The sequence below is a fragment of the Carlito syrichta genome, unplaced genomic scaffold, assembly GCF_000164805.1.
Source record: "Carlito syrichta isolate Samal-C Ts95f unplaced genomic scaffold, Tarsius_syrichta-2.0.1 Scaffold303499, whole genome shotgun sequence".
Lineage (NCBI taxonomy): Eukaryota > Metazoa > Chordata > Mammalia > Primates > Tarsiidae > Carlito > Carlito syrichta.
The window spans coordinates 179195-192993 of NW_007247595.1; positions in this window are offsets into that span (position 1 = coordinate 179195).

Here is a 13799-nt window from a genome sequence, read left to right on the forward strand (position 1 = left end):
GGCAGAGGCGGCGTAGCCCTGAGTTCGTGTCCTGCCCGGCCGGTCGCCTCCCGGGTTTTATGCGTCCCCAACCCCCGCCCCCCATCCTGGCCGGGAGGCGTCGCGGGCACTCGAGACGCGTCCTGAACCCGGGCCGCGCCAATCGGCTGCGAAGGCGACTCTGGGCCCCGCCCCCGGCGCAGTCCCCCGGGGTGCCTGGCCCAGTGGCTGCGGGGTAACCTGGCGCTGGGGCATCTGAGTGACGCGACCCGGTGACCGCGGGGCGGCTTGGCACCTGGGGAAGGGGAGGACAACGGGGAGGAGTCGAGCGGACGTCTGGGCGGCGTGGGCTCGAGGCCAGCCCTCGGAACGGGGCCGGGTCGTGTCCTTGTTGACAAGTCTGAGACCTTCTCAAGGTCACGTGTTGCTGGCCAGAAACTATTTCCAAGAACCTGGGCTGTGCGTGCTCATTGGTTCTCGCCCAGAGCGGGACTTTTACAGTAGCCAATAGCTGCGTCCAAAAGTATGGACTTCTCTGCCATTGGACGGAGAAAGGCATAAACACCTAAGAGCCCCGCCCCTCCCGCCTCTGCAGACAAGCACAGGGCCGGGCGGGGTTCGGAGTTCCCCTTAGGCTGCTCCTGTGGGGATAAAGGCGGTCCATTAGTTTTTCTCCAGCACCGCATTCTTTCCAGGAGGTTTAAGTCTGTTAATTAAAAATAATTAAATAGGGATAAGTGTGTCGGTTTGACGTCCCTTCCTTTTCTGGAATCATAGTTGTGCACTCTGTCCCACTGTACCAAACGTCCTTACTCCAAATCTTAGACATTCTGTTCTACCCTCAAATGTCCAGCACAGACTGCTCCAAGAGGTCTTCCGTGATTGTTTCTCCCAGCTTCTTCCAAATGTGGCCTTTGTCATCCATGGCATTATACCGTAGCCACTTATGTTCTTATATTATCCTTTCCTGTATCCCCCTCCTGGGCCAGTTCAGGGTGAGAGCTATGTCTGATGCATCTTTGTCATTTCTACCCTGCTTTGTCACAACTCAATACTTGTTAAATTCATGACGGTTGAAACACACAGCCCTGTCATAGAAGTCTCATCCTAACCTCTTTCCCCTCGCTCAACACTCTGAAGGGACTAGGGAACAAATCCAGTGTCTGGGAAAGCGTAAGAGAGTTGGTTACAAATGTATGAAATGGGAACTCATGGGATGTTCAAGTGTGTCATAAAGGAGCCCCTTTGGCCTCCTGCCCCTACATTTATAAACAGAATTCTGACAGTCATGGGTAGTCCTAAGCTCCACAGTCATTCTTTGCCTTTTTTTCCCCAGGAGATCTCACTCAGTCACAAGAATGATTTCCACTTTCTCTCTCTAGCACAAACTCTCCCCAGATAGCCAGGTTCCTGTATTCAGCTGCCCATTTGACTTCTCCACTTGGATGTCAAATGAGCATTCATTTTGCTCCTTTCAAATCCACCACCACTACTGGGGATCTGAGCCAGTCCTGGAAGACCCTTTGTCACTTGTGTGGCCTCGTGTGGAGGTACCACATTCACTATCCTCTTGCTTCTCTCCTTGTCTTTATATTACCTGTAGATGATCTAGGATTTGTGACTTCCCAGTGTGCCCAAATATTTTGCTCAGACCTACGAGAAACCACCCCATGAAGATATTCACTATTCATAATTTTCCAGTGATGAGGAAGAGACTTGAGTTCTTAGAGAATATTGTGGAATAATCCAAGTGCAGACTCCAGCAATTGCACTTGGATGAGACAGGAAAACTAAACCCCAGAACAATAGTTCAAACGCTTCCCTTCAGCTGAAACAATTGTGGTAACACGGACAAGCTCCAAATGGCATTTCCACTTATAGATAAGTTTTGATACCACTATAATTTGTATTTTTGTACTTGGAGTCCTTTATTAAATATTTACATAGCTCAATGAAGCAAAGAAATCTGTTCGAGAAGCCAAAAGACTAAATATGACTCTTTGGATGAAGCAAGTTAATTTAAGGTGAAAGTTTCTTCTTTTTCTTGGATTACATCCTACGAACAGAAGTAAAAGAAAAGCAGGCACTCGCTTTTCTTACTGTGTGTAGGATTTTGAATATACAAAAATATATATTACACAGAATTCCATTCTGATCTTCAGAGAAAGGGCAATGGAATACATTACAGGCAGGTCTAATTTGGGAAATGTCTGTTCCATTTCACTGAGGTCCAGTGAGTGCTTGACCTGACTTACCCAACACCATTACCCTGCGGTTGTGGGGTGATTAACTATCAAGTGAAGTCCTATGATGTTCCCAGAGATGAAAGGCTAAATGTGAACCTGGGTCACCAAGCTTTGGTCTCCATGCCATCCCATCTAATAATATTTACCAAGTTACTCTCACAGGGCATTGCATTCTCCTGTGTCACTCCTGTGTGGTGGGAACTGCTATAATTGGCAGCACTGATGGTGGCTCAGGTCAAGTTGTTTACCCAGTTGGCTAAGATGCTGCGTGTCGCCACAATTAGAGAGTGACCTGAGAAGAGAGCTGTACTTCCCTTCTCGGGTTGACCACTGATCACGGTGGTGATCCAGCTGGGGCAGAGGTGAGGTGAAGAGTATTTGGGAGCAATGAGTATGATAAATAGAACGAGAGGATATCACATGATTTAGTTCAGGGGGATGGTGAGCTGCCTCCTTGCAGACAGTGCTGAGCACAGTATCCCTGCTTGGGATACCTGATTCTTATAATTTTCAGGAGCACTCTTACCTAGAATGAAAAATATTCTCTCCAATTTGACAAGTCGTATCAGGTCCCTTAAAGAGAAGCCTATTCAATTTTTCCACCTGTAGGAACATATTCCAAGGAAACAACTAAAAAAACACGTAACAGGAACTACAAAGTCATGATGGAAAGATTAACAGAATTGACTATTGAACATTTAAAGTTAACAAATGAACAGTAGACTTGGAGAAAATATTTAGAGAGTATGTAATACACAGATGATAATTGAAGAAACGGCTGTTTCAGCAGCGAACAAAAGGGTCATAATCTGTTCCCCTGTGGCGAATACAGATTTGCAGGAGAGTACGTGTCACAAAAGCAAATGTGCAGAAGCCTACACATTTAAGAGGAGACAAGGGCTCTGAAGAAAGTGATTGTGAAGGGTAAAATGGGCTGGCACCACCTTAGAGTTGGCAACCAGGTAAGGTCTGTCTGAAAAAAATGACATTTAAAAGACCTGGAGCAGACCTGGTACAATCCCAACACTTTGAGAGGCTGAGGTGGGAAGATTGCCTGAGCCCAGAAGTTTGAGACCAGCTTGGGCAACATAGCAAGATCTTGTCTCTAAAAAAATCAGAATATTAGCTGGGCATGATAGTGCATGCCTGTAGTCCCAGCTACCCTGGAAGCTGAGGCAGAAGGACCGCCTGAGCTCACGAGGTCAAGGCTGCAGTGAGTTGAGATCGTGCTACCACAGTTCAGTCTGGATGACAGTGAGATCCCAACTCAGATAGATAGATAGATAGATAGATAGATTTAAAAAGCTGGAACAACCTTCTATGAGGATGAGAGGGAACACCAGTCAAAGCATACTGGTGAAGGTCCTGGGCCAAGTCACCAATGGTCCCACTGTGTCTTGTAGCCAGTGTTAACTGGTACCAGGTGTCAGAGCCTGCACTGGACTAGACACCCTAGGAAGAGCAAAAGCATCTGCTCTCAAGTCCCTTAGATTAATAATGGATGATGGAAACATTAGCCAACTATTTTTTAATTTATAAAAATTAAATTTATACTTTAATTTTTGCCTCAGGGCAAAATCTATAATTAAATGTATTTTTAAAAACAGTCCATGAAAGAGTTTCAATCCATGTGCAAGGTTGGTTGTGGTGGTGTAGGTGGTGATGGTGATGGTGCCAGGCAGGGATGATGCGAATGTTTCTCAGGGGTAGAATGTTTCTTGGGGGAAGAGCCATGCCAGGCATCAGGAAAAGCTACCTCTGAGAAATGGCCTTTGAGTTGGCCTTAGAAAGATGAGAAAATTTTGTCGAATCAGTGGCATATAGTGGGGAAGAATGTCCAAGATTGAGCAAAAGCACAGATACAGGTACTGGGGACACAGTGAAGACATAATTACGGGCTAGTTTGCTGCTGTCTGGACCACACTAGGGACAGAGGGAATGGGAGATGAGGTTGTGTCATGAAGACTGGAAGTGCTGGCATGAGGACTCTGAGATTTCTAGAAGAGGCAACAGAGACTGTCAGAGCCTTTTAAGCAGGAGCAAGGTGCTTCCTGTTCTAATCTGTTAACACTTAAAGAATTCTACTAAACTTCATTGCACACTGACAGTGTCCTGGGCACTATGATTGATGTTGAGGACATAAAGATGAAAAAGGCCGTAGCCCCATCTTCGAGGATGGGAGAAAGACATGTAAATAATCTTAAAAAAAACAAGCAAACAAACAAACAAAAAAACAGTGTGATGCATATAAGGTGTGTGTGCTGTGGGCAAGCGGCCAGGGCAGACCTTCCTGGAGGAAGTGAGAGACCATCTGGGTGAGGAAGATTGAACAAACGTTTCCAGGCAGGTGAAGAGAGCAGGCATTAGAGTGGGGCAGGGAGTGGAGAGACCCATGTGTTGGTAGGCTTTCTAGGCTGTGCGAAATCTGGTAGTGAAGATGTTTTAAAGTCCTCTGATGTTCTAAGCCTGTGCTGCTAAGAGGAGGTAATTTCATTCATAGAAGTGGAGACATCACAAGTGTCAGGAGGAAAGAACAGGTTGACTAAGGAGGGACAGCACTAATGGTGAGTTTGTGTGGGGACCCTTGGAATTGATGCGGAAACATGGGAGAGTCATGACCAACTACCAAGTCATGGGAGAGTCATGACCAAAAAGTGAGGGATAGATGGAAACTCAAAGGGGATGAGGCTACTGCCAAGGCGTGAAAACAGATGGGTGGGATTCTGGCCTGGGCTCCTTTCCGCAAGCCCCCCCACCCCCCGCCCACCAGCCTAAGCTTCATCTCACTTTTTTCTGGGCACATTCGATCCTTCTGGAGCAGCCTCTGTTTCCTTCTCAGCTCCTCACCCCTATCAAGGCCAGAATCTGTCCCTCACAAAGTTGATGCCGGAGCTAAAAGCTTCTCTCTTCTTCTGTGGAATTGCAACTCCAATGCCATCAGGAAAAATGCAGCTGAAGCTCGTCCGTCTTGACATTTTGTTTCAAGACAAGAAGAATGTTTTCCTCAGCTCCAAACATAGTTGAGCATTCTTTTATCCTCTCAAGAAATTTCCCGATTGTGTCTGATGTTTGCTTTTACAAAACAATAAGAAAAGACGAACAAAGGAAATGGAAAAAAAAAAAAACAAAACTAAAGAAGGAACCTGAATGTGTGCCAGGCACATGAAAACATGCTCAGATGAATGAGTGATTAGGAAAATAAAAAGTAAAAAAGACAATGAGACCCCAGTGTTCTGCCATCAGATGGACCAGGTCCCAGGAGGCTGAGCACACCTCCTGTTGGCGAGTTGGAGGAATGGAGCCCTCTCCTGCACTGCTTGTGAAAGGCAATTGGCAGAATCAGTAGAAATGTTATGGATGGTTACCTCATGCCTCAGCCGTTTCACTTCTAGAAACTCATCCTATGATCTTCCCAACAGAGAGGACGAGGATACATGTACAGGATTGCTTTGTGCAGTATTACCTGGAAAAAAAGAATTAAAAGTCACCTGTCTACCCACAGGGCCTGGATGCTAGATGGGTGTGATGAACACACACGTATGCACTGAGTGCTGTGCAGTGATATAGTGAGCACAACAGGTCTTGGCAGCAGCCCTGGACTTGCCCCAGTCTTCTTCCGAGGAAGAGCTTGCCATGGGTACAGGGGATAGAGTGAGCTGATAGCCTTCCGCTGCGGCATGTTTTGGTCCACACAACAGCAACATCTGAGCTGAGGCAGCCCCCAGGGATGGAGAGACACCTAGAAGGGCCCGGTCATCTTCTCCAGTGTAGGACTCCTCTGATGGGAATTCTCTGCTCAGGTGGTCCCTTCTGGGTTGACCAAGGTGATGTTGGATTTGCAATCTGAGTCTGTCCTGTTCAATGCTGCGTCCCAGGACCCCTTTCCTTCCACAGGCGCTGTATGCCTGAGAGCTGCTCTCTCCCGAAGCCTTTCAGGTCACTGAGAGTTCAACTCACTTCCACGCATCCCTCTGATGTCTCCCTCTCTTCTCTCATCCAGCATGGGCTCCACGGCTCCAAACACTAGTTATGCTCTTGGGAAGACCCTTTACTCTATCTCACTCACGTGGTCTACCAACCTGAGTTAAATCACTCTAGACAGTGGGTACAAGCTGCAGCCATACATGTCACATGTGCAAGTGTTGATGTTTTCTTCTCTTTTGCTTTGCTATAGGTCAGTTTAGTGTCTATTTCAAGGTCCTCTGGTTAGTGTGAGAGCTTATTGTTCTTTTCTTGCAGGGCTGTGTGTATGTCCCAGGAGCCAACACAGGTTGGGGCATCAGGGAGGGGGACACCAAGGTCCTGCCATTCTTGTGCCATGCCAGCAGCCACTAAGATGCTTCCCAGAAACTCTGGTCCTGTACTGCTAGTTCATGCAAATTGCTGCTCCATCGTGCCCCATCCCCGAGACCCATCTGTGTCTGTCTCTGTGGCCTCATTTGTTCTTGGCTACACAGACAGCATGTCATCTGGCTGCTCCTGGAACATACTGAACCGTAGTTTCACACTCTGCCTAGCTCAGTGCTCCTCTGTAACTCACTAAGCTGCAGGAAGCACTTCAAGTCTGTCTCAGGCCTGTCTGTCCAAATTCCCCATGCAGCCACTTCTTTTATTTTAAAAATTTATTATTTATTACTTGTTTATTTTTTAGAGACACGCTCTTACTCTGTCACCTGAACTAGAGTGCAGTGGTGCAATCATAGCTCACTGTTGCCTAGAATTCCTGGGCTCAAGCAAAATTTCCACCTCAGCCTTCGAGTTGCTGGGACTACAGGTGCATGCCACCACACCTATTTTATTATTTTATTTTATTTTTTAGTTGAGGTCTCACTCTATTGCCCAGGCTGGAGTGCAGTGGTATGATCGCAGTTCACTGTAGCCTTGATCTCCTGGACTCAAGTTGATCCTCCTGCCTCAGTCTCCCAAAGCTGGGATTACAGGCATGAACCACCATGCCCAGCCTTATTTTTTTTGTAGAGATAAGGATCTCACTATGTTACCCAGATAGGTCATGAACTCCTGGCCCCAAACAAACCTCCCACCTTAGCCTCTGAGTAGCTGGAATGACAGGGATGAGCCACCATGTACCTACTTTTATTCCTGCCATCTTGGTGTGGAAAATAAATTTCATATGTGCAGACCTTTAAGGGATTTGTAGCTTAGTGAAAATACAATAAATCACGCGTTTCCCACTATTACTTGAATTAGAAGAGACTCTCTGGTTTTAGGGGTGCCAAAAAGAATAAAAATCAGTGGAGACTTGACAAGAGCACAGGAGAGCCCAAGGAAGGTGAATGGGTGAGTCACAGAAGCCATACTTTGGCTTTGTGGGTCTGAGAGAAAGGAAAACCTGTATCCTGGTTCCCCAGTAAATTAGATTTCTGAGTCATGGTCCTGATGCCCAGACAGGGGAGAGGGTCATGAGGTCACAAGAAATGTTGGTGGGAAACACACGTGGTTGACATTATATGTATCAATGTAAGTACACACGTACGCATAAAAAAATCCACCAGCTTATTCATAGTTTTGGGGCAGAAGAACTACCAGTATTTATATTTGCTCTTAAAGTGCTTTTTCCAAATGTTAAACAATGAAATATGTGTTACTTTTTAGTTGTAAAAACAACACCCCAAATGTTATTCCAAAAGTTGAAATGCAAATAGATGTTGCAAGAGAATGGGCAGAAGAACTTGGCACAGATCTGTTCAAAACAAGATTTTGACCGAATTGGAAGGCAGAATGGGGCAGGGAAGTGGGTTGCTTCTGTTGTCGTCTGTCTCTAATTCTGGGGACACCCCAGGAGGCTGAAGACTCGAAATCCATTGTCCTGCCCATTGTCCTCTGTGGACTGATGTTGAGCCGCTGCCTAGTGAGACTCTGCTTATATTGCTCTGGCTTGCTCCTCTTCTATGGTCACTGGTTGTTGCCTGGATTTCCTAAGACTATCACTGAATGGTTCGTTTTTTTCTCTCCACATCCCACACTACACACTCAAAGTTCAAATAGAATTATTTCTTTTACTTGGAAAGCACCAAGTTTTGTCAAGTACCACCCTTGGTTTGTGAAGCACTGGCTGGCTTCCTTAGATAATTTTGGGGGGGCTTCCAGATAATAACAAAAGCACAATCAGGCACCAGGTCTTCTGGAAGACACATTTAGAGGTCACTTCCTCTTGTGATTTATTTGCTTAGCCTTGCACAGGGGTGGCCAGAGCTGTGTCACCATCACACTGACTGTCCCGGTAAAAATGGGAAAATCCAGTTGATTACACAAATATCCCTTACCAGTCGGCTAATGTAGTCAGTTTATGTACACTGGTCTGAGGGTATGAGCCATGCATTGTTTGTCCACGTGCTTGGCAGTAAAGGACAGATACCAGAAAACACTCAAGTTTTTCTGTTTGTTTGAAAATATGAGTTTGAGCAATTGCATGTTATGCAAACGGCCCGTCCCCTCCTCCCCTGTGGCTGCCACCTTAATAATAGATCAGAACATGGTTTCCTGTTTGGTCTGGCATGACTGGGAATTCCTCTCTGCACAGCACTCTGGAGAGCTGAAAACCCATGAGTTCAGAATGGGGATTGTACCCTTGTAATTGCTGGGCTGGGTGTCTAGGCGGCAGACCTGTCTCATCCCACCTCCACCCATTTGGGAGAGCTACCCTTTGGAGCGTGTAAGCCATTCACTTAACCCAATACTTTCACTTGCAGAGGAAGAATGGAGGCAGACAAGTTATGTCACTGAAGTCACTTTGCTCATAGGAAACATGGGTGTTCCAAAGCTCCTTTTTACCAGACATCTCTCCCACTCTCTTCTGGAGCTTGAGAATGCTAATATATATATTTTTTTCTTTTTGAGTTTAGGACTCTGTTACCCAGGCTGGAATGTAGTGGCATGATCACAGCCACCACAGCCTCAACCTCCTGGGCTTAGGCAATCCTCCCCCCTCAACCTCATGAAGTATTGGGATTATAGGCATGAGCCACTACATCCTACCGAGAACTCTAAGATGTACCGAGACATTTGACTTTCTGACCCTTAAGTAAGAATGCTTATTGCCTATGAGGCCCAAACCAGACAACTGGGTAAAACTGAGGTCAAAAGAAGCCAGACAGATGCTGGAAATGCTGCTGTTTGTTTCTAGAACCACACTGATTTCCCCTGGTGTCCTCTTGACATAGTTAGACATCACCAGAGAGAAAACCAGACTGTCTCCAACTTTCATGATCACCACGCAGACACACATGCCTTGCCCCCGCTAGTTTTTTCAATTTGAAAATAATCTTGAGGATGACCACACTGAGTTTGGGCAACATGTTTATGCTCTTGCTTGACAAGAGGGGCCCTGGCTTTGTTTCAGCCTTGAGTGCTGAATCCAAAGAGAAAACATGATGGGAGAGGTCTGGGCTCCCTTTCTTGTGCTTTCTCCCATCTCTTGCACACAAGGGCTCCACACCTCTTTTCTTAACAAACATGCTCTCCAAAAGCCCCGTAAGCAGTGGAGTTGTTTTCCTGTGCTGACTACTGCTTTATAGGCTTCACTTCTTACTTAAGACTGAAAGCCAGGGGCAACCCCCCTGGGGTCCCCTTCCACTGTGGAAGCTTTTCTGTTCTCTCAATAAATCCTGCTTTCTCACCAAAACAAAAACAAACAAACAAACAAACAAAAAGACTAAAAGTCAAGTTTCTTTCCACTGTGCACAGTTTTCACCGACGTGGTATTGGAAGGAAGAGCAGCCCATTCTGAGGCAGCTCAGCAGTGCCGGGCCAAGTGGGTGAGAGGTCAGTCGCACACCCACTGCCGGTTGGGCTGCCTGGCCTTGGCGGCAACACAGGGAAGTTTAGTAGGTGAAGGGTCACAGTAGGGGGGAGCAACCCTCAACTTTCCATGCGTCAGCTCTCAGCCATCTGTTTCTGTTCATGGAAGTGCAGCTCACTGGGGAAAAGGTCACGCAGAGCAGAGGCGCCAGCAGTGACCCCCACTGGCCCTGCGTCTCTAGCAGGAGGTCTTCTGGCTGGTGGGAGTTCTGCTCAAGTGGAAAGACAGGCTGTAAGGTATTTCAGAGGTTGTTCTGTCCCCTGACAAGTAGGCTGCTCACTGGCAGATGTGCATTAGGTAAAATGACTTTTCAAGAGAGATGGTTGTGAAAATCACATTTTGGTAAAGCAGCTTGGAGGTTTCCTCATCAGCTACTCTAGGCAAGAGCCTGGATCCCAAATCCTCAGGGGTCTTTGCGGCAGCTGTATAGGGTCTTCACAACACGTCCGTGTGCAATGACCCCAATCAGAGGGAAGTTCTCCATGTTCTAGGACAGTGCCTCTTAGACCCTGAGCTGTCATGGGTGAGTGGGACATGCCATTTGTCTAATGGGTCACACAGCATTCAAGTGAAATGGAAGGAAGGGAGCAAGCATGTCTGAGATGAGTGAGGGGCTTCTGGTGTCAAGTCTTTGTTTCAGGTCTATCTGGATCATGAGGGAAGAAGACTGTTATAGATTTGAGCAACAGAAGCTTTGCTGTCTTGAGACCCCATAGAAGGGCTCTGATTCCAACTGGCTGGCAGCTTCTTACACAACCCAGCCAATGGCACGGGATGTGGGGCTGGCCCCGGGAGGCCTGCCAGGCTATTGTTTTGAAGAGTGCGGTGCCAGCAGTACTCCTCCCTGATTGTTTCCAGAGTTGGTTCACTCTGAGAGTTTCCTCCTGAGACACCAGGGAGCTGAAGGTCATGACCCACGTCCCAAGGTTAATGAATTCAACTGAATGTCAAATATTCTAAATTAAACCACAAATAATTTGACCTCACATATAAAGGGCTTCCAAGGGGTGGGATTGACATTAGAAACTAACAAAACAAAAAGTCCATGTTACAGTTTCTAGAGTTCACTGTGAGCCGTTTCCTCCTAAAACACTAGGGAGCTGAAGGTCATGACCCGTGTCCCAAGGTCAATGAATTCAGCTGAGAAAGACATGGGTTGCTCCCAAGTCTGGATGGAAGCTTGTCCTGTGTGAACTTCACACAGAGAAAGCAGAGACGCAAAGGGGACATGACAGTCCTCATGGAGACATGACAGTAATGAGGAGGCCGGTAGGCTGTTCCTGACAATGCCTAGGGGAGTACGGACACTCCCACCAGGGCTGCTGAGGGATGGGGCCAAGGCCCTGCTGCTAGAGACAGAAGTTGGAAATCCTGTGTGTGGGAGAATGACAGGAGCATTGAGGGCTCCATGTCTTGGATAGCCTCTTTCACCCGCCCTTTCTTGTCTCTTAGTTTTTAAAAAGTTTCTTTTAAATGTGTACTTCTGGGATATGCTAACCCTTCCTTGAGTGCTAACAGCCACTGTATTTCAGGATTTTCAGTTGGAAAATCCATAGCCTGCAGACATTTGGAAGGAGGTAAGAGACTACAGAGTCCGTTGTTCGTTCTTTCTTTCTTCTGTTTTTTTTTTTTTTTCTTCTTCTTTTTTTTTTTTCGTGAGGTTTTGCTCTGTTGCTTTGGCATGATTATAGTTCCCTGCAGCCTCAAACACCTGGGCTCAAGTGATCCTCCTGCCTCAGTCTCCCAAGTAATTGTGACCACAGGCACACACCACCATGCCTGCCTCATTTTTTGTTTTTATTTTTGTAGAAGCAGGATCTCATTATGTGGTCCAGGCTGGTCTCCAACTCCTGGTTTCAAGTGATCCTCACCTTGGCCTCCTAAAGTGCTGGGATTAGAGGCATGGGCCACCAAGTCCAACTCTAAAATTTATCTCAGTATTCTGGGACAGCCTTTAAGGAAACTTGTCTTTTTTCTTCTGTCTCTCCATGGAGGAGGAAGAATTAATATAATGTACTCTGTCTTTCAGAGAAAGTTGTCTAATTGTTTAATCTAATTTCAGTATTATGATTTATTAAAGAATTGCTCAAATCCAGTGAGTAATAGCATTTGCTTTTCTTTCTCAAGAAAGGAAGATTTGCTATCTTCTGCCAACCAGAGGAATAATTAAGCGAATTTCTCCATGGACCTTGAAAAAAGTGGCAACAAATAATGGATTTTTCCTTCAAAAGGCATTTCAAGCAAATATCTTATCAGTCGCAAATCCATTTAAGGCAGCTCCAGGTTGGCCATGGGCTATTTTTCTCATTAGAGCAGTGTTTAAACTGTTGTATCCAGATGACATAGAAGACACACCAGACAAACAACACCTGCGAGAAGGATTGGCGAAGTATTGATTTCTCATCAATCAAAAAGTTTGCTAAGCAGATGGAAATAATTTGCCTTGCAGTGACATTTTCCCGAGGTCTTGCTAGTAGTTCAGCGCATTGTTTTTCCTTTAACACCCAAACTGTAATTATCAGAAAAGGTTAACATCAAAACAAAGGATTTGTCCATAAACTAGAGGTCACATCAGAAAAATACATTCACTGGGGCTCAAACGAATGCTCGAATTTTGCTCTTGTCTCCTTGCCCTCCAGCCTTCTCCCCTACCCAAATGTGACCACACTCTCCTGTGTTCATATTAATCCTATTAACAACGGTGAGTAGATTTGGGGATTCCTTTCTGGTTTTATATGTGTTTCTAAGTTTTCTGTTTCTATCGCTGAGTGAAACCCTTCAGGTTAAAAATGGACATATTTTATAACAGAGAAGGACAGGCAGAGAGCACAGACATCCTGAGTTCCACATTTCTCTTGATATTCACTCACTGAGAACCCCTGGGGAAAAAAATCATTTCCTCTCTAGGGCTCAGTTTCTGTGTTGGTAAGAACTATGTAGTTTTAGGTGACCTCACGTGCTTTCTACTTTTAAGATCGTCTTGGTTGCCCATTATTGATTTTAAAGTTGTCACTGAGTGAGTATGAGTAATTGTTGCCTTTTCCACATTGAGGGAGAAGCTTTGATGAGAGTTTATTGAGCATAAACTCCTCTCCAAGCGGGACATCCTTCTATGGTCTGAGGCAATAGCGCTCTCACTGCTGGGACATTTCAGGTGACACAGTGCTCCCTGTCTACCAAGAATCTCCTTCCTTTTGGTGCAGAAAGAACTATTACTAAGTTCTTTCTGCTGAGATATTGACTTCTCTTCAGTTGCCCTCACTGTTCGTAGTTTCGTCCTCTTGAAGAACTCAGGAGAAATCTAGTCACTTGTGCCTTCCTCATCTACCATTTAGCAGTTTTGGTAGCCTCATAGCCCAACTTCTAGCTTCCAAGGAACACCTTGATTTCCTCTTAGAAATCCCCACTTGTGTATTGTCTTAGAAGAGGAGGTGTTCACCTTTCACAAAAGAGACTGGAGCCTCTCTTTTCTTTCTTTCTTTTTACTACATGGGCCAGATGCATGATGTGGTCCAACTCCTTGACCGTTCTCTGATGGGCATTTGAACCTCGAGTCAGCATGACCACTGCAAGAAGAGGAGGCAAGTCCGGTCATTCATCACAAGTGACGGAGGTGGGGGCAGGGGACCAGATCACACTGTGTCACCCTGCTGGGCTTCTGGCTGCCCTATTCCTGCCTTCCATTGCTGGTGAACCTGGTCCTCCTGCCACTTGTGGATTTCATGAACAACTTTCCCTTTCGATGAAGATAGCTC